General features: G+C 34.3%; 1 long non-coding RNA gene across 1 annotated transcript; it reads right to left on the minus strand.

The window, feature by feature from the left end:
* Window positions 1-8655: 8655 nt before the first annotated feature.
* LOC120177680 lies at window positions 8656-13397 on the minus strand. Its single transcript, XR_005521453.1, has 3 exons — window positions 13341-13397; window positions 13214-13249; window positions 8656-8727 (listed from the first exon to the last, which is right to left on the minus strand). It is a non-coding gene; the product is annotated as an uncharacterized LOC120177680 (long non-coding RNA).
* Window positions 13398-17937: the final 4540 nt, after the last annotated feature.

Consider the following 17937-nt stretch of genomic DNA (forward strand, 5'->3'; position numbering starts at 1 on the left):
TTTGTGTTTAGGGAGTAAGGAGATTGAAAGATAGAGAGTGGCACAGCGATTTATAGTGGTTCAACTTTCTCAACCAAAGTCTACGTCAACTACCTTAGCTCCTCACCAAAGATTTTCCAACAAATTCACTAATTTGTTCTTTCTTTTGAGGAAAAAGAGATAACCTTACAACTCCCAAGTTTTTTTGTGCTAAACTAGAACCTTTCCCCTTTACAATGAAAAGAAAATGTAAACAATAAAACCTCTCTAAGGTAGGTGTTTACAAGAATTAATCTCACAAGAACAAATATTTACAAGAGAAAGGAAAATAAGAATAAAAAGTTCTTCTCTTGTGTTTGATTGTTTGGATAGTTGTTCTCTTACTTCTTCAAGTGTCCTAAGCTTATATTTATAGCTTGGAATGTGTTTGATGTCGTATATAACAGTTGGGGTTGTTTTGGAGCCGTTTGGGGGTGATTTTTCTACTTAAAAAGGCTGCCCATAACATGGTGCATCGGTGCACTATCAAGGTGCATCGATACCCCTTCATTAAATTCAAATAAACTAGCTGTTACTAGCCGTTGCAGCCTTGGTGCATGGATACACAACAGGGTGCATCGATGCACTAATTGCATTCGAAATGGAGTGCATGGATGCACTAAATGGTGCATCGATGCACTGGTGGCAGATGTACTGCAGGGGTGCATGGATGCACTGCAGGGGTGCATGGATGCACTTTGACACCCTTTAGCATTTTTGCTCAAATCTGAATTTAATGGACTTTGAATTATTTTTGAAACCTTTTTAAAACCTTGAGTAAATTCAATTCAAGTCCAAAAACATTTTGCCTTTAAATTTGTTATATCGAAACATAATTCAACAATCTCCCCCTTTTTGATATAACAAAACATTTGAAAAATTGTTTTTGGCAAAACTCCCCCTTAATAAGATGTTTAATGAAAAAGATATCAATTGTTAACAAAATGATATCAATTGTTATCGATTGTTTGAAAATATATGAAAATGTTAAGCTCCCCTTTTTCATTAAGAAATTGAATTTTTCAAACCAAACTTCTCCCCCTTTTTGTTATATAAAAAATAATTCAATCTTTGAAGTTCAAAATAACTTTGGAGAGTAAGCGTTAAATTTAACATTAAAAATCATTTGAAAAATCAAAGCTCCCCCTTAATAAATGTATTCCAAACAAAATTTAGCTTTAAGAACTTGACACTTAAACAAAATTGAATTTCAACAAAGAGTATCAAACATGTTAGTAGCACATGAAACTCAATGTATCCAAGTCTAAAATACTTTTATGCAATACCAATTATTGAATTTAAGATCATATGCATAAAGTTTTCCAAAAATGTTATGCATTTCAAAAATTTTGATATCAATTGTTAGAGAGATCATTTTTCATTTAAACCACATGCATAAACATTCATGTTTAGGTAAAAAATTTAAAATTTGTAAAATCAAAGTATTTGAAAATTTGATATCAATTGTTAGAGAGATATCATTTGCATTAAAACCAATTTTGACCAAAATTTTATTATGATGAACTAAAAATTCTTAAAAATTAATATAAATTTAAAATGTTCATCATAATCATCTTTTCAACATACATGAGATTAAAACAATGATGCATAATAATTTAAAACCAAAACTCATGCATGCTTAAAATCAAATGAGCAACCAAATAACCAAAATTAAAAGGGTTAAGCTTAGAGGTTACCCATTCCTTTTTCAAGTGTGGCTAGAACATCTTGAATATCATCATTTTCATCACCGTTGCTCCCACACACCTACAAGAGACATTTATTTCGATTTTGGTATACAAATTTCTTTGTATCCTTAAACGTTAGTTTCAATGCCCCTTGTTCCTTTCGGAATCCATACTTGTCTAATTTTAAAACGTTTTCCTTTCTTCAAAGGACAAGTATGTTCCTTATGACCATGATAATGACAATGTGAGCATATTTTCATTGTTAAACTAAATGAATTATTTAAAATGATTTCTTTTTCTTTTGTTAAGCATTCAAGCTTAACTTTTAGATCTAAATTTTCTTTTTCAAAACTTTCAATTTTTATTTTTGAAAGCTCTAAATCCTTTTTCTAAATTTCATTTTGGCTTTCAAAGTCTATTTTTGTTTTCAAAAGAAAATCGTTTACGATTTTAAATTTTGAAATCATTTTCTTATATTTGGAGTTCATGGTCTCAAACTCCGAATGTAACCTATTAAAAGCATCTTGTAACTCATCAAACGTATATGAATTAAATTCATTTGAGTTAGAAGATACCTCGGGCTCTTCACGAGCCATTAGACACACCACCTTTGTTGGTTCTTCTTTCTTGTTACCATGGATTTCCTTAAGCTTATTCCAAAGCTTCTTGGCACTTGAACACGAAGAAACTCCTTCATAGATTTCAGGGCCAAATGCACACAATAACATGTGCATTACCTTGGCATTAAGTTGAGCTTTCTTCCGTTCTTTGTCACTCCACTTCTCCTTCTTTTTTGGAGAAGAGTAGCCGTTCTCGATTATCTCCCATGCATCAAGATCATTGGATTGGATGAATACCTTCATTAATTTCTTCCAATGATGATAGTTGGCTCCATTGAAGTATGGAGGCTTGCACTAATAGAAAAACCCCTTTAATGACGCGCATTGCGCGTCATCTATGGGCGCGGATGACACACATTTTCCTGTCTTTGAAGCCACCGACATGAATTTAAGATGACACGCAACTGTGCGTCATAAATTTATGACGCTCATTGCGCGTCATTGAAGCCCCTGTCATAAATGAAGACGATACACATTTGTGTGTCATAAATTTATGACACGCATTTATGACTTACATTATGTTTCATTGAAGCACACGTCTTTAGAAAAGATGACACATATTCGTGTGTCGTGATTGTATGTCATAAATTATATATATATATATTGTAGATTGATAAATAATCAAACTAAATCACATTTAATGTCTCATAATACTATATATATATATATATATATCATATTATATATAAGCAATCCATTTGCATACAATATATTAACATTAAGTTATAAAAAATATTGTAATCATATGTCGATACAAAATATCACGGCATAATAAAGTTTTCCACATAAGATACCCATTCTTTGCGAATATCAAACATGTCGATGTTGCGAGAGATGCAACTCCTCTAGCTTCTTCTGTAATTTTGAAGTTGCTTCTTCAGAGTCGAGAACTCTTGAAATAGGCTACGAATGAGCATTGGCTTCAACTGAACTAGTAGGAACATCAGATGCACCAGTTGTTCCCGAACCCTTCCCAAAATTAGAGCTGATCACCTTTGGTTTCCACTCCTTATTTGAACCAAATGCTGATGACATATAGGAATTAATACTTTGCATATATTAATCAAGCATCAACTATCTTCAGGTGAGAACATAAAGTAGTCCAAACATTTGTATAGAGCAAACATTTTCATTTATGGTTATCAAGTCATCACTCATCACTAAGTAATATGAAAATAACGAAAAATCAAGTAAATTTATGGTAAAGGTATCTTAAGCTTTAAAAGCTTTACTTTTCATTTATCACAGTTATACTGTTATTTAAGGGGATACTTCTATTTACATATGGGTAATTCACCCATCCTTCTCGGTTATAATGATGATTTTCATTCAAACTTGCAACAAACGTGCTACTGAATTCTATTTCCCTTAGAGGAAAAGGTGATTGATATCCATTTACCAAAATTAGTTATAGACTCCAATGATTATAAGGAGTAACATGGTGGGTCTGAACTCTGAACATCCTTAATCAATCAAATAAATGAGGGCATTCAACTAATCTTTCCTGGTCTAAGTGAATTTAGATAAATCCCATCTCTAACAAATAACGCACATATCTTGATAACTTAAGCATCCATGTACAGTCTAGCAAAAAGCCAAAAATCAACTTTTTTTTAAATATCAACATTCACATAGACTGAAATATATTGAAGTATGGAGGCTTGTCGTTTGGTAGGGAGTCTTCCATGTGGAATGAGCCAGAGGTGGAAGTCATCTTCTCGGTTGGGTCGGGAATTGGTAGAGCTTCTTCTAGGATCATCTCAAGGTGGTTAAAACTTCTAACAAGTTAGGCTCTGATGCCAATTGTTGGGATTTTCGTAAGCTCAAATCGACAACCGGAACGGTTTGCAAAGATGGGTCGGAACGATTTTGTGTTTAAGGAGTAAGCAGATTGAAAGATAGAGAATTGCACAGAGATTTATAGTGGTTTGACTTTCTCATCCAAAGTCTACGTCCACTACTTAGCTCCTTACAAAGGATTTTCTAACAAATTCACTAATTTGTTCTTTCTTTTGAGGACAAAGAGATAACCTTACAACTCCCTAGTTTTTCCGGGCTAAACTATAACCTTTCCCCTTTACAATGAAAGGAAAATGTACAAGAAAACCTCTCTAAGGTAGGTGTTTACAAGAATTAAGCTCACAAGAACAAATATTTAAAAGAGAAATGAAAATAAGAATAAAAAGCTCTTCTCTTGTGTTTGATTGCTTGGATAGTTGTTCTCTTACTTCTTCAAGTGTCCTTAGCTTGTATTTATAGCATGGAATGTGTTTGATGTCGTATATAACCATTGGGGATGTTTTGAAACCATTAGGGGATGATTTTTCTACTCAAAAAGGCTGCCCATACATGGTGCATCAGTGCACTATCAAAGTGCATCGATACCCCTTCATTAAATTCAAATAAACTAGCCGTTGCAGCCTTGGTGCATGGATGCACAACAGGGTGCATTGATGCACTAATTGCATTCGAAATGGAGTGCATGGATGCACTACATGGTGCATCGATGCACTGCAGGGGTGCATGGATGCACTGCAGGGGTGCATGGATGCACTGCAGGGGTGCACAAATGCACTTTGACACCCTTTAGCATTTTTGCTCAAATCCGAATTTAATGGACTTTAAATTATTTTTGAAGCCTTTTTAAAACCTTGAATAAATTCAATTCAAGTCCAAAAACATTTTTTCTTTAAAAGTTTTATATCGAAACATAATTCAACAATTCATTCTCTAACTTATCGTTAATTGATTCCACCAGACTATGCCATAGTCGATGAACTCTATGGCTGCAATTCTAACTTTCTTCATCTTTGAATAGTTGTGACATTTAAACACATGTTCCACTTTTCCATCCCAATCTAAATATGCTTTCGGATCAGTTTTTCCTTGGAATTATGGGATGTTGACTCGTATGTTGCTCATGTTGTCATGAATCATCGGATTGGTTCGCCTGGAACCTTGTAAAGATGCTTCCTCAATTTCTTCTTGGAAATCATCCTCGATGTAATGTTCTCTTCACACTGAAGACCGAAATTGTTGCGAACATGTTGAGAGCCATCTCTTTGGTCAATTCTTTCATGTAAAGCACGAACTATTCTCTGAAAGTGGGTATTATTTCGTTAATCATGGCTTGTAGTTGTAAGTTTGGTTTTCCTCCATTGTAGGTATTATTAGCTGAACCTTGAGTTATCGTTAGTAAGATAATTAAAGAAAATTAAAACCTTACCACTATGCTCAACAAAACCTCACAAGAACACTCCACAGAAAAGTTTCAGATTTCATTCCACTCAATACTCATGTTTGCACCCAGGAATATAAATTTGGCTTTTGCAACTCCTATTCTGATCTTATTCACTTGTTTTGTCTTTTTCCTCTCTATATCTCTTGTTATGTTCTTGGAAGAACTAACTCAAGACTTTGGCAAGTTTTAATCTTGTGCATATGTTTCAGAAAATGTAATATGAAAAGAAGGCTTATAAAAAGGAATAAAAGAAAGAAATTGGAGACTTACAAAACAAGAACAACACTTACAGCCTCCATTCTCGAGAAACAATCAAGTTTGGATATTTCTTCAAGTTCTGTCGATGATGGTAGATTTTGTGCTTTCCACTTCTTGTTTTGAATGCAACTTCCCTTTTGTTTTTTACTTTGAATACTTTTGAGAAATGATGAATTCCTTTGCTTTTTTTTTCTTCTTTGTTGCTTTACTTTGCACTTCTCTTTCTCTTTTGTTTTTATTTTCTTTTTGTTATGTTGCTTGCACTTATTTTACTTTCAATAGGCACTCATTTTTTGGTCCATCAATGCTTTGATACCACTTGATCTAAGGTTGTCTACACTCTTCCAAGGATGAAGAAGAATGGGCTACCTTGATTGGTTCCCATTCTAGGACGAACAATAAGTGTTGTTCTTGCAACAAAAGTTTGGACTGATAATAAATATTGTTTAACTTAGAGATAATATAAATGTAATGAAATAAATGAGATAATAAAATGATAAGGAATTAGAAATAAGAGTTGGTTACGGAAGAAAAAGATGAAGATGATGATATATTTGAATGACTTGAAGAAGATCCTTTGATGATGATGATGGTGCTCAACAATGGTGATGGAACTTGAAGATAATATCTCAAAGTCATCAAGGAAAAACTATGATATAATGAGCATAACCCCATACCATATAAGACTTCTTTGAGGGGTGGTAGATAAGACTTTAACACATTAGATATTAAATCTAGGAACCAGAAGTGTAAAGGTGAATAGATGGGGATGACTCCACAAGTATGAATTATTGATAAGTTAATAAAATTTAGATCAGAAATTTGAAGAGAGAAACCTCACAAAGAGTAATTTGATTAAAATTTGTTGATTGATTGCCTTTACAAGCCAAAGGCATGATTATTTATAGGTGTTAAGGATTCTAAGGTTCAATGCACGACTAGGTGTGAACATTGATGTCTTAACGAGTGACTGTACTTGATTGTTAATAAACTAAGGTAGTTGCATTCCCCTTGGTCAAATTCATTCTCCTTACATTATGAAGATTTGGCTCCCTTGATGTATGTACATGAGATGGTTCATTTTCCATGTATGAACATAGCTCCCTTGTTTGAACATGATGATTCGACTTCCTTGGATGAACATACATAAGATGATTCGACTCCCTTGTTCTTTGAATAGACATGCCATTCATGAATGGTTCTCTTGGGTGAATGTTCATGAATAATTATATTCATCATCTCTTAGGCGTGTATGTGACCATTCGATTGACTTTAATGAATAAACATTATGCCTTGGTTGAATATTCATGTTGCTTGGAGGAAACCCTTCATGGAAAGGCATGTTAAGAGATGAATAAGCTACTTATGAATTGACAATAGGTGCATAGAAGTATGATCAAGTATTTGGCAGTTTGTGGTGAAAAGGCACGTCCTGGAAAGGCACCTCTTTGTGAAAAGGCACGAACTGTAAAAAGTAACTGTGTAAAAGACGTGTCTATTGATAGAGGATTGCATCTCTTCAGTTCCTCGGCTGATTTGAATAGTTGAGCTAGCTCATTTTTTCAGTTCAATCCAGCAATAAGCTTAAGGGTAGCTGACAACTTTTCCTAACTTTTAATGTGAGCTTCCATAGAGTTATCCTATATTGATTCCACTAACTTTGAGCTTCATTTGATAGCTTAATTCTAGCTTTCATCCTTATGGTCGAATGTACCTTTACACAAACACACAAAGATTAACTAAGTAAAAGATATTAAGTAAGCTTATAATAGCAAAGCATAAAAATGTAAAATGTAGGTTATACTAAGAATAACATGTATCTCATATGATAATGAATGAGAATATGTTATGATAGCTTAAGACATAGCATAAACTAATTAAGATGCTCAGAGCATAGGATATGATACGCATAACATAATATATGACTATAGTCATGAAAATTAAAGAATGAAAGTATAAGTCATGAAAATAAATAAGGATTTAGAAAACTCCCTCTTCTTTCATCTTGATGAAGATCAAAGATGAATGCAATGTCATCATTAATAGGTGTTGCGTTTGAAGGTTGATTTTGATCACATCAATATTTATTTTTTCTCGTGTTATATCTCGTGGTAGGTATGGTCATACTTCTTTACTTTGTGGAATATCTTCATTGATTTGTCTAATGATCCAGTATCTTTTTTCTCTTTGGTTTGAGGTCATACCTCGCGTTAAACAACATGTGATTTAGAAATCTCTCCTCTTTGGTATTTTATGGATTGTTTGGTTTTTTAGATATGATCTAATCTTTAAGGGAAATTCATCGACTTAGCTCAATCAATCTTTCAGTTAAATATTGCATTGTCGGGTGGTGTTTAACTAAATTTCCGGAGTCTCTGCTACCCATTGATGACTTTATAGTAGATTTGGTGAGGGCTAAATCCAACTTAGAAACCTCATGTATCCCTGTTACAAATCTTGTGTAATACTCTTCCCCTTCCGTTGGTTAGAACTTAATGTAGATGGAGCGGTTAAGGATGTTGGTAATATTGGAGGGGTATGTGATATCATTGGCAACGAACTAGGTCAATATCTTTTGTTTTTTTTTTCTTATTGTGTTGGTGTTGGGTATGCTTTTATGACTGAATTGTTGGCCATCAAACACGGTATTAATATTTCCATGGAGTCGGTTGTTGTAGTTGGAGAAGAAAAGGAAGATCGAGGAAGTGAGCGGGATTCGAATGAGCATGAATTAGGGATGGAGGAGGAACGAGGGTTAGGGATTCTGGGAAGTAAATTGGGAATTGAATTGAAAGAAAGAAATGAAGCACGAGGGGAAAAAGAATTAAAATTACCTGATGGGTTGAAGCAGGCTAAAGTCAGCCAGAACAAGGAGGATAAGCCCAACCGGATGGCCCAGTACCTGTGATAACAAAGAATCAGTTTGTTAGGCAATCTGTTAGCGAAGAATGCCAGCTGGCATTTGTTAGATTCCTGTAACAGCCTGTATGAAAATAAAACTGCTGTGTAAACAATATTTTCCTTATGAAATGAATGATGCATTTTTCTTCTCTATCAACTCTCTCTTTCGTCTAAATTCTTCTCCTAAACCTTTTCTTTTCTTTCAATCTATAACAATTGGTAATCAGAGCTACGATTCTGGCAAGGAAAACTTTTTAAGGGCATGCCAAAGAAGAATCAATCTATGGCAAAAACTGATTTAGCTGGGATTCAGAAACAGATGAGGACCTAGCTGCGTTGGTGAAACAAGGCCAAAATGAGACAAATCCACCTAAATGGTGGGAGACTCAGGAAAATAGGATTACTGAACTGGAGGCAAGGATGAACACGAATCATGGATATGTGGAGGATATTTTGAAGATCTTAACGGGCAGAAATGGTGAACAAGAGCAATCTGCAGGTGATCAGGTATAAACTCCTAATAGCTCTAAAAATGGGGAGAAAAATCCTGTTTTGGTGACGGTAGTGAAGGATAAATCACGATTCAACTATAAAACTGATGAACCTGGAATTTTGAAGGATAAGCCTGATGCTTGTTTAGCCCTTAAGAACAGTTATATGCCTAAGAATCAAATGGGGGAAAACAGTAACACTAGACCTGTTATGTGGGGACTGGAAGCTGAAAAAAGGGGTACAGGGGGCTCATTTAACAGTTCAGGAAGTATGTGGCACAAACCAAAAATAGAACTTCCTTTCTTTGAGGGAGTTAATCCTAGAGGGTGGATCCATAAATGTTTGAAGTATTTTTCTATTTGCAGTGTGCCTATGGAACAGAGAGTGGAGGTAGCCACTATGTATTTAACTGGAAAAGCAGAAATATGGTTTGATGGGTATATAATGCAGAAACACCATGTCAATTGGCATGAATTTGAAGCTGATATCTGTCACAGATTTAGTGATAGATCATTTTCTGATATTGTAGAGGAGTTTACTAAGTTGATACAGAAGGGGTCTGTAGAGGATTATCATGAGAAGTTTGAAGAGCTACAACCTTATATTCTTTTACAGAATCCTACTTTGACTGAAGAATTTTTTGTGTCACTTTTTATTAGTGGACTCCGAGATGATATTAAGCATAGGGTTAAGGCCTTAGACCCTAAGAGCTTGTGTGAAGCATGTAAACAAGCCAAGCTATATGAACTGTCAGTAGAATTTGAAAGTAGAAGATTCAGGCCTTCTTTTAAGGTCCCACCCTACCCATACCTACATCCAAGACAAATGCCTTACCAGTAGCCACAAAGCCTACTTCTATGTCAAATCCAAACAAAATATGATGGATTATAGAAGATAAAACAATCTCTGTTTTAAATGTGGTGAAAAATACATTCCAGGTCATCAGTGTAAAACCAGGCAGTTAAATATGATTACTGAGGAAATTGATACTTCTCTAGTAGAAGTATGTCCTACTGAGGCAGAGCAGTTTCAACAACAAGAAGAGGAGAATCTGGAAATCTATATGAATGTTATTACTGGCTGCATTGGCCATAATACATTAAGAATCCAGGGCACTATTCAAGGAAAATCATTGAGTATCTTAATTGACATTGGCAGTACACACAGTTTCTTGACTCATAAATGGGCTGCTGCTGGCATACAAGTTAATACTGCTTATCATTTGGCCATTACTGTGGCTAATGGCCAACAATTGTTCAGTTGTGCTAGATGTAACAAGGTCCAATGGGAAATGCAGGGCCATATTTTTTTACATGATTTTAGGTTGCTTAAATTGGGAGAAAGTGACATGGTCTTGGGAGTTGATTGGATGAAATTATTCAGTCCAATTTTGATGGATTTCAATAATATGACCTTAAGTTTTGATCATGGAGGAGAACAAATTTGTATTCAAGGTCAACAGCCTTCAACTAAATTACATCAAATATCAGGAGCTACATTACTTAAAATGACTGCAAGGGATTCTGATGTTATGGGCCATATTGTCCTATTAACTATGGCAGGAAACACTTTCTCTGTTCCTATTGAATTGCAACCTATCTTGGATAAATACAACAAGGTTTTTGCTGAACCTAAAGGACTACCTCCTCAGAGGACACATGACCATACAATTCCACTGGTATCTACTGCCACACCAGTTAATCTAAGGCCTTATAGATTTCCTCACAATCAGAAGACTGAAGTTGAAAAGCAAATAGCTAATATGTTTTCTTCTTCTATTATTCAACCTAGCAGGAGTCCTTTTGCCTCTCCTTGCCTTCTTATTAAAAAGAAGGATGGTACTTGGAGGTTTTGTGTGGACTATAGAAAACTGAACAGTTTGACAATCAAAGATAAATTTCCTATTCCTATAGTGGAAGACTTGTTGGATGAGTTACATGGGGCAGTTTATTTTTCAAAGATTGATTTGAGGTTAGGATATTGGCAGATCAGAATTCAACCAGATGATATATATAAGACAGCCTTTAGAACTCATCAGGGGTATTATGAGTTTAAGGTAATGCCTTTTGGCCTTACTAATGCACCTGCTACATTTCAAGCTCTCATGAATGAATTATTCAGTTCTTTTCTTAGAAAATTTGTTTTAGTTTTCTTTGATGATATTCTGGTGTACAGTGGCAGTATGAAACAACATGTTGAACATTTACAGCTTGTTTTGGAAGTTTTGGCAGTGAATCAGTTATTTGCAAAAATGTCCAAGTGTTTTTTTGGACAGACTAAGGTGGAATATCTGGGTCATATTATTTCTGCTGCAGGAGTGTCTACAGACCCTAGTAAGGTGAAAGCTATGCATACTTGGCCCAAGCCTAAATCCCTCAAAGCTCTTAGAGGATTTTTGGGGTTGACAGGTTATTATAGAAGATTTATAAGAAATTATGGCATTATTAGCAGACCATTGACACAGATGTTAAAAAATGATGGGTTTCAATGGACTTCTGCTGCTTGTTCTGCTTTTGAAGAACTTAAAAGGGCTATGAGTTCTGCTCTAGTATTAGCTCTACCAGATTTTTCTAAGCCCTTTTATCTAGAAACAATTGCTAGTTCTGGAGATGTGGGGGCTGTTCTGTCATAAGAAGGTAGGCCTATTGCTTATTTGAGTAAAGCTTTAAGTCCTAGACATTCAGCTTTATCTATCTATGAAAGAGAATATCTAACTATTTTCTTAGCTGTTTCTAAATGGAGATACTACTTGGAAAGTAAACCTTTTGTGATTAAGACTGACCATGAGCCTTTAAAGTTTCTTCTAGAATAGAAACTGACTACCACTATTCAGAAAAAAGGGTTGACAAAGCTGTTGGGATTAGACTATACTATTAAGTATAAAAAAGGAAAATTGATTGTAGATGCTGATGCTTTATCTAGGAGATGGGGGGAGCAGGCTCAGTATTTGGCTATGGGAGTGACAGTTTTGGTGCCTACTTGGATTCAAGATATTGAAGAAAGCTACCAAGGTGATTCTTTAGCTCAGAATTGGATTTCAATTCTGACTATTACTCCTTCTGCTGACAGTAAGCGGAAATATTCTAAGGCTGTTCTTCGATATGATGGGAGAGTTTATGTTGGAGCTAATGGGAGCCTTAGAGTGAAGATTATACAATCTCTACATGATTCTGCTCAGGGGGGACATTCTAAGGCACAAGCTACATATTACAGAATCAGGGCAAATTTTTATTGGCCAAACCTAAAATCTATGGTTGCTACTTATGTAACATGTTGTGAAGTTTGCCAGCAAACTAAGGTTGAACATGTAGCAAAATCTGGTTTGCTACAGCCCCTTCCTGTTCCTAATCAAGGTTGGCAGATTATAACTATGGATTTCATTGAAGGGTTGCCTACTTCTTTTAAGAAAAACTGTATTTTGGTTATTGTGGATAAGTTTACAAAATACAGTCATTTTCTGCCCCTATCACATCCTTATTCTGCAGTAGAGGTAGCTAAACTCTACTTAGACAATGTCTATAAATTATATGGTCAACCTCAAATGGCCATCTCTGATAGAGATAAGACATTTACTAGTTTGTTTTGGAAGGAATTGATGAAGCAATTGGGTACTAAGACCCTTTTCATCACTGCTTATCATCCTGAAACGGATGGACAAACAGAAAGGGTGAATCAATGCTTGGAACAGTATTTAAGGGGTATTTGTTTATATCAACCTAGACAGTGGGCTAAATGGTTACCCCAGGCAGAGTGGTGGTACAACACCACTTACTACTTTAAAACCGACTCCATTTCAGGCTTTATATGGGTACAAACCACCTATTATGGTTTGGCCTACAGATACTACTCTACAGTCAGTCAGTGAAATCATGCATAGCAGAGAACATATGAGGCAATTGGTTAAAAATCAATTGGAATTAGCTAGCAACAGAATGAAGCAGCAAGTAGATAAAGGTAGATCAGAAAGAAATTTTTCTGTTGGAGATTTGGTTTACCTCAAATTGCAGCCATATAGGCAGTCTTCAATTGCCCTGTGAAAAAAATTGAAATTAGCAGCTAAATATTATGGCCCCTATAAGGTATTGGAAAAGATAGGGGAAGTTGCTTATAAATTAGACTTACCAGCCTCATCAAGACTCCACCCAGTATTTCATGTCAGTCTCTTGAAGAAATTCATCGGGGACTCCTCGCGTGCTGCAACAGATCCTCCTGCCATAGAAGATGATGGTCAGTTCCGAATCAAACCCTTAAAAGTTGTTGGGAGACGAATCGCACACAGAAATGGAAAACCAATCACTCAACTTTTGGTTCGATGGCAAAATCTGGATGAATCAAATGATACTTGGGAAGATTATTCGGTCTTACGAGGGCAGTTTCCTACGTTTGATCCTTGGGGACAAGGCTCGTCTCGTGGGGTGGGTATTGTTGTAGTTGGAGAAGAAAAGGAAGATCGAGGAAGTGAGCGGGATTCGAATGAGCATGAATTGGGGATAGAGGAGGAACGAGGGTTAGGGATTCTGGGAAGTAAATTGGGAATTGAATTGAAAGAAAGAAATGAAGCACGAGGGGAAAAAGAATTAAAATTACCAGATGGGTTGAAGCAGGCTAAAGTCAGCCAGAACAAGGAGGATAAGCCCAACCGGATGGCCCAGAACCTGTGATAAAAAGAATCAGTTTGTTAGGCAATCTGTTAGTGAAGAATGCTAGCTGGCATTTGTTAGATTCTTGTAACAGCCTGTATGAAAATAAAAATGCTGTGTAAACAATATTTTCCTTATGAAATGAATGATGCATTTTTCTTCTCTATCAACTCTCTCTTTCGTCTAAATTCTTATCCTAAACCTTTTCTTTTCTTTCAATCTATAACATCGGCTTGGTTCAAGAATTTCAAATTAATAGTGGAAAGTAAAGGTTGTTGTCGAGTGAATTTTGAACTCTCTTAGCTCTCCTCAAAATTTTTATAGGATTGTGCACTTCATCTCTGAATTGTTATCGGCAGGCCGGTTAGTGTTACATTATGTTCCAAGGAAAACAAAGGCTAATTTTCATGCTAAAAAGGGGACTGGGTGAATGCCTAGCTGAGTGGTTGTCTTGCATTCTACCTGGCTTGGTTTCATGGGTGTCGTGTTTATGGAAAATGATGGCTACTTTATCGATAGATCATCTACACTGATTCTTTTTGTTTGGTTTCATTGTTCTGGAAAAAAAACAACAATTATTTTTGAAGTTGTCTTTCTTAATTTCCAGAAGGAGTAGATAGGAAGTTGAACTAGGATGGCTAACTTTTTTTCTTTTTTTTTTCATGCGAGTATAGATGTCATCGGTATGTTTATTATTTTCAATCAAGTTTTCTGTTTATTTTCTACGACTTAGTGAGTGAGCGTTAGGTTTTGGGTCTAGACTGGATGTAATTTTGTGTTACAATTTGTTGTTTGGTCTATGTGAGGTCATTTTAGGGTGATCTCATGGGGTAACCTTGTAATGGTTAAAAGACTATTGTCTTTGCTTTTTGGAGTTGTTTAATAAAGATTTCTTAGGCACTCTTTTTACCTTGGCTATCATGATCGAGCCTCAGTTTGATTGTGATATGATTAGGTTTTTAACGTGACCTCAATTCTTAAAAAAAAATAAACAGAACTACTACTATGGAAATCTATTATTTTTCATTGATGATGTCATGTTGACATATCAGTATTACTATTAATTTTTTAACGATGATGATCAAGGCATAACGTTAGGTATAATATTTAAAATAATAGTTGAGTGATTAAATACGTTGTTGATCTTTTTTATGATAAAAATATTTAGAGTAAACCCTTATGTTTTTGGCATGTCTAATTTTCACAAATTTTAAAAAGTTATATTTTGATCAATTTTATTTTCGATTCGTCTTATCATTATTAAGTCGTTAACTCTAGTTACTTTTCTGACTTGATATGTTATTAAAAATGATTAAATTTTAATTTGATCCCTGAATTTTAGACATAATATTAATTTAATCTTAAACTTTAAATAAAATATTAATTTAACTTTAAACTTTACGTAAAATATTAATTTAACCACTGTGTTTTAGATAAAATATTGATTTGATCTCTAAAGCCTTTCAAAGTTCTTGTTTTCACCCGACACTCATCACCTTCATCGATCATCGTCAATTGTTGTCACCGATCATCGTCGACTGTCGTTACTGATGACCGTTGGACCCTAAAGTTTTCAATTCACTTTTTTGACTTCCTAAACACAACTCATATATTTATTTCACCGGAAAATATCCCAAACTCCATAAAATTCATCTAGAACCCTTCAAATTCCTTTAAAAATAAACCATAATAATAAATTTACCATGCTGAAGGATTAAACTAAGTTACTGTTAAACTATAATTGCTCCATGTTCTAATAGAAAGTCTTTTTCTCTACGAGAAGATCAGCTTCCTTTGTTCCCCATCTTAAGCAGAGCACAAAGTAATAAAAATGGTAAGCAATAGATTGAGCAACCTAAACCTGCAGCCAAATGGAAGGAAACATTCAAACCAAGAACTAAAATAAAAGGCAACAGCAAAATACATCATACATTAATAAACTGATATAACTATCAGAAAACTAAAAGATTACTTTCACTGGCGGATACTTTAGAAAATGGGGAGCAAATTCAAGCGTTGTTATTCCCAAATACTAGATGTCCACTATGTGAAGAAGAAAATACATGATTCGTAAAGGTATAACAAAGCAATTAAAAAGAAAAAAATCATTAATTTGATCTTTCTTTCAGTGGATCTTTATGAGAGGTTGTAGTTTAACTCTATGCCAAGGTTTAAGACAAAAAGGAAATATGATCTTAATCTGAATATCATCTGTTAAATAATTTTTTTTTTGGAAATTCTGTTTCGGATAATTGAACACCATTGTAAGTGCATTTAACATACATTTAACGATTCCAATCCTTTAAATCTTTGGACCACTCAAGAAATTGAAATAATAACATACGGGCAATATCTTTAGCTATTATCATTGAAGGTAATATAATATATTTTCTAAGAATTGATTGAGCTATTGGCGCGAAGCCACTTATTATTTGAGCAACTACAATGATATTTCTATCCGTATTTTCTCTTTCTTTTGTATTTTTCTTTTTTGGCCTCTCTTTTTTGATCTTTTTTTTCTGTATAATTAGAAATTATTGATTTTTTACATATCCAATTTCACGATATTAGCTTCAACCGCTCAGAAATATCAAAAGAAAAAGGAGGAGTTTGTCTACTCTGTCCAAAAATAGTGGGGAATGCACATTTGCTTGAAACAGTTCCCAAACAATTGTTTTACGTCTTTGGGCATGAATGGAACCTTTTATTAAGTCACGACAAAATCGGTTGTTGCGAATAACATATCAAAGTCACTTCGTTTTTTTAGCAAGATCATTAGCATCTTTGGTATTAGTACAAGTATCGACATTTTCCTAGTTTTTAGTAAAAATACTACGCACTTGAATTTTCTTGAACGAATTTCATGCTCTCTTGTTACATTTTCCTCGTTTTCTCCCTCCTGATATTCTAAATCGTAGATTAATTTGTATGACCATCGAGGAACTTTTTTTACATATTTCTTTTTATTACAATAGACATTTTTTCTAATTGTTTGATTGTGTAAGGAAATGAAAAGAAAAGAAAAGCAATATATATTAGAGAATTCAATGACAGCGATCGATGGTACTGACTATAATAATTGATGGTGATTGATGACAATAATGAGTGACTATCGACGATGTGAACTTTTATTAGATTCAAGGATTAAATTGATATTTTATCTAAAGTTTACGAGTTACAATAATATTTTATGTAAAGTATATGGTCAAATTAATTTTTTTATCTAAAATTCATGGTTCAATTAAAATTTAATCATTTTTATTAATGTATCACGTCAACAAAGTGACAAGTGATTAAAATAAAACGAATTGAAAATAGAAGTGACCAAAACATAACATTTTCAAAAATCAATAACCAAAATAAGACAATATAAAACAAGAGGGATCACCAATATAATTCACCCTAAAAATTTTAAAGATAATGTGACAAAATATTCTTAAAGATAACAAAAACATAAAATATATTAACCAAATGATAAATAGGAAGTTACTTGGAAAATAATACTCTTGGCTTTGTTTAATAAGGTGGTTCAGTATTAACCTAATGATAAATATGAAGTTACTTGGAAAATAATACTCTTGGCTCTGTTTAATAAGGTGGTTCAGGCCTAGCTTTGGACGTTATGTCTGGTCTGCACTAAGTGGAACTTGGTATTCTTAGCTCTGTTTAATTATCATCTGCCCTGGGTTATGTCTGGTCTGCACCATGTGGAGCTTAGTATTCTTAGCTCTGTTTAATTATCATCTGCCCTGCCTTCTATCTGGTTTGGTCATTTCTGCCTGTGGAGTGGTTACGGGGTTTCCTCAGGGAAGGTTGTTTTGGGTTTTTATTTGAGACTCGTGCCATTGTTATGGAACACACTTTTTTCTCCATTTAAGCTTAGGAAATTAAAAAGGATTTTTTTTAACGAGGCTCATTGCTATTAGCAAAGGCTAATTACACGTATATATAAACTCCTAAACAACAGTTCATTATTAGCAATAAAATAATTCACTCAAGAAAATAACCCAAGTTCCAAGTTTCATCAATCTGCAAAGATTATATAAAGAGTTGTTTTAAGTGACCAAATGTCAAGAAAA

The sequence above is a fragment of the Hibiscus syriacus genome, unplaced genomic scaffold, assembly GCF_006381635.1.
Source record: "Hibiscus syriacus cultivar Baekdansim isolate YM2019G1 unplaced genomic scaffold, ASM638163v2 tig00112295_pilon, whole genome shotgun sequence".
NCBI lineage: Eukaryota > Viridiplantae > Streptophyta > Magnoliopsida > Malvales > Malvaceae > Hibiscus > Hibiscus syriacus.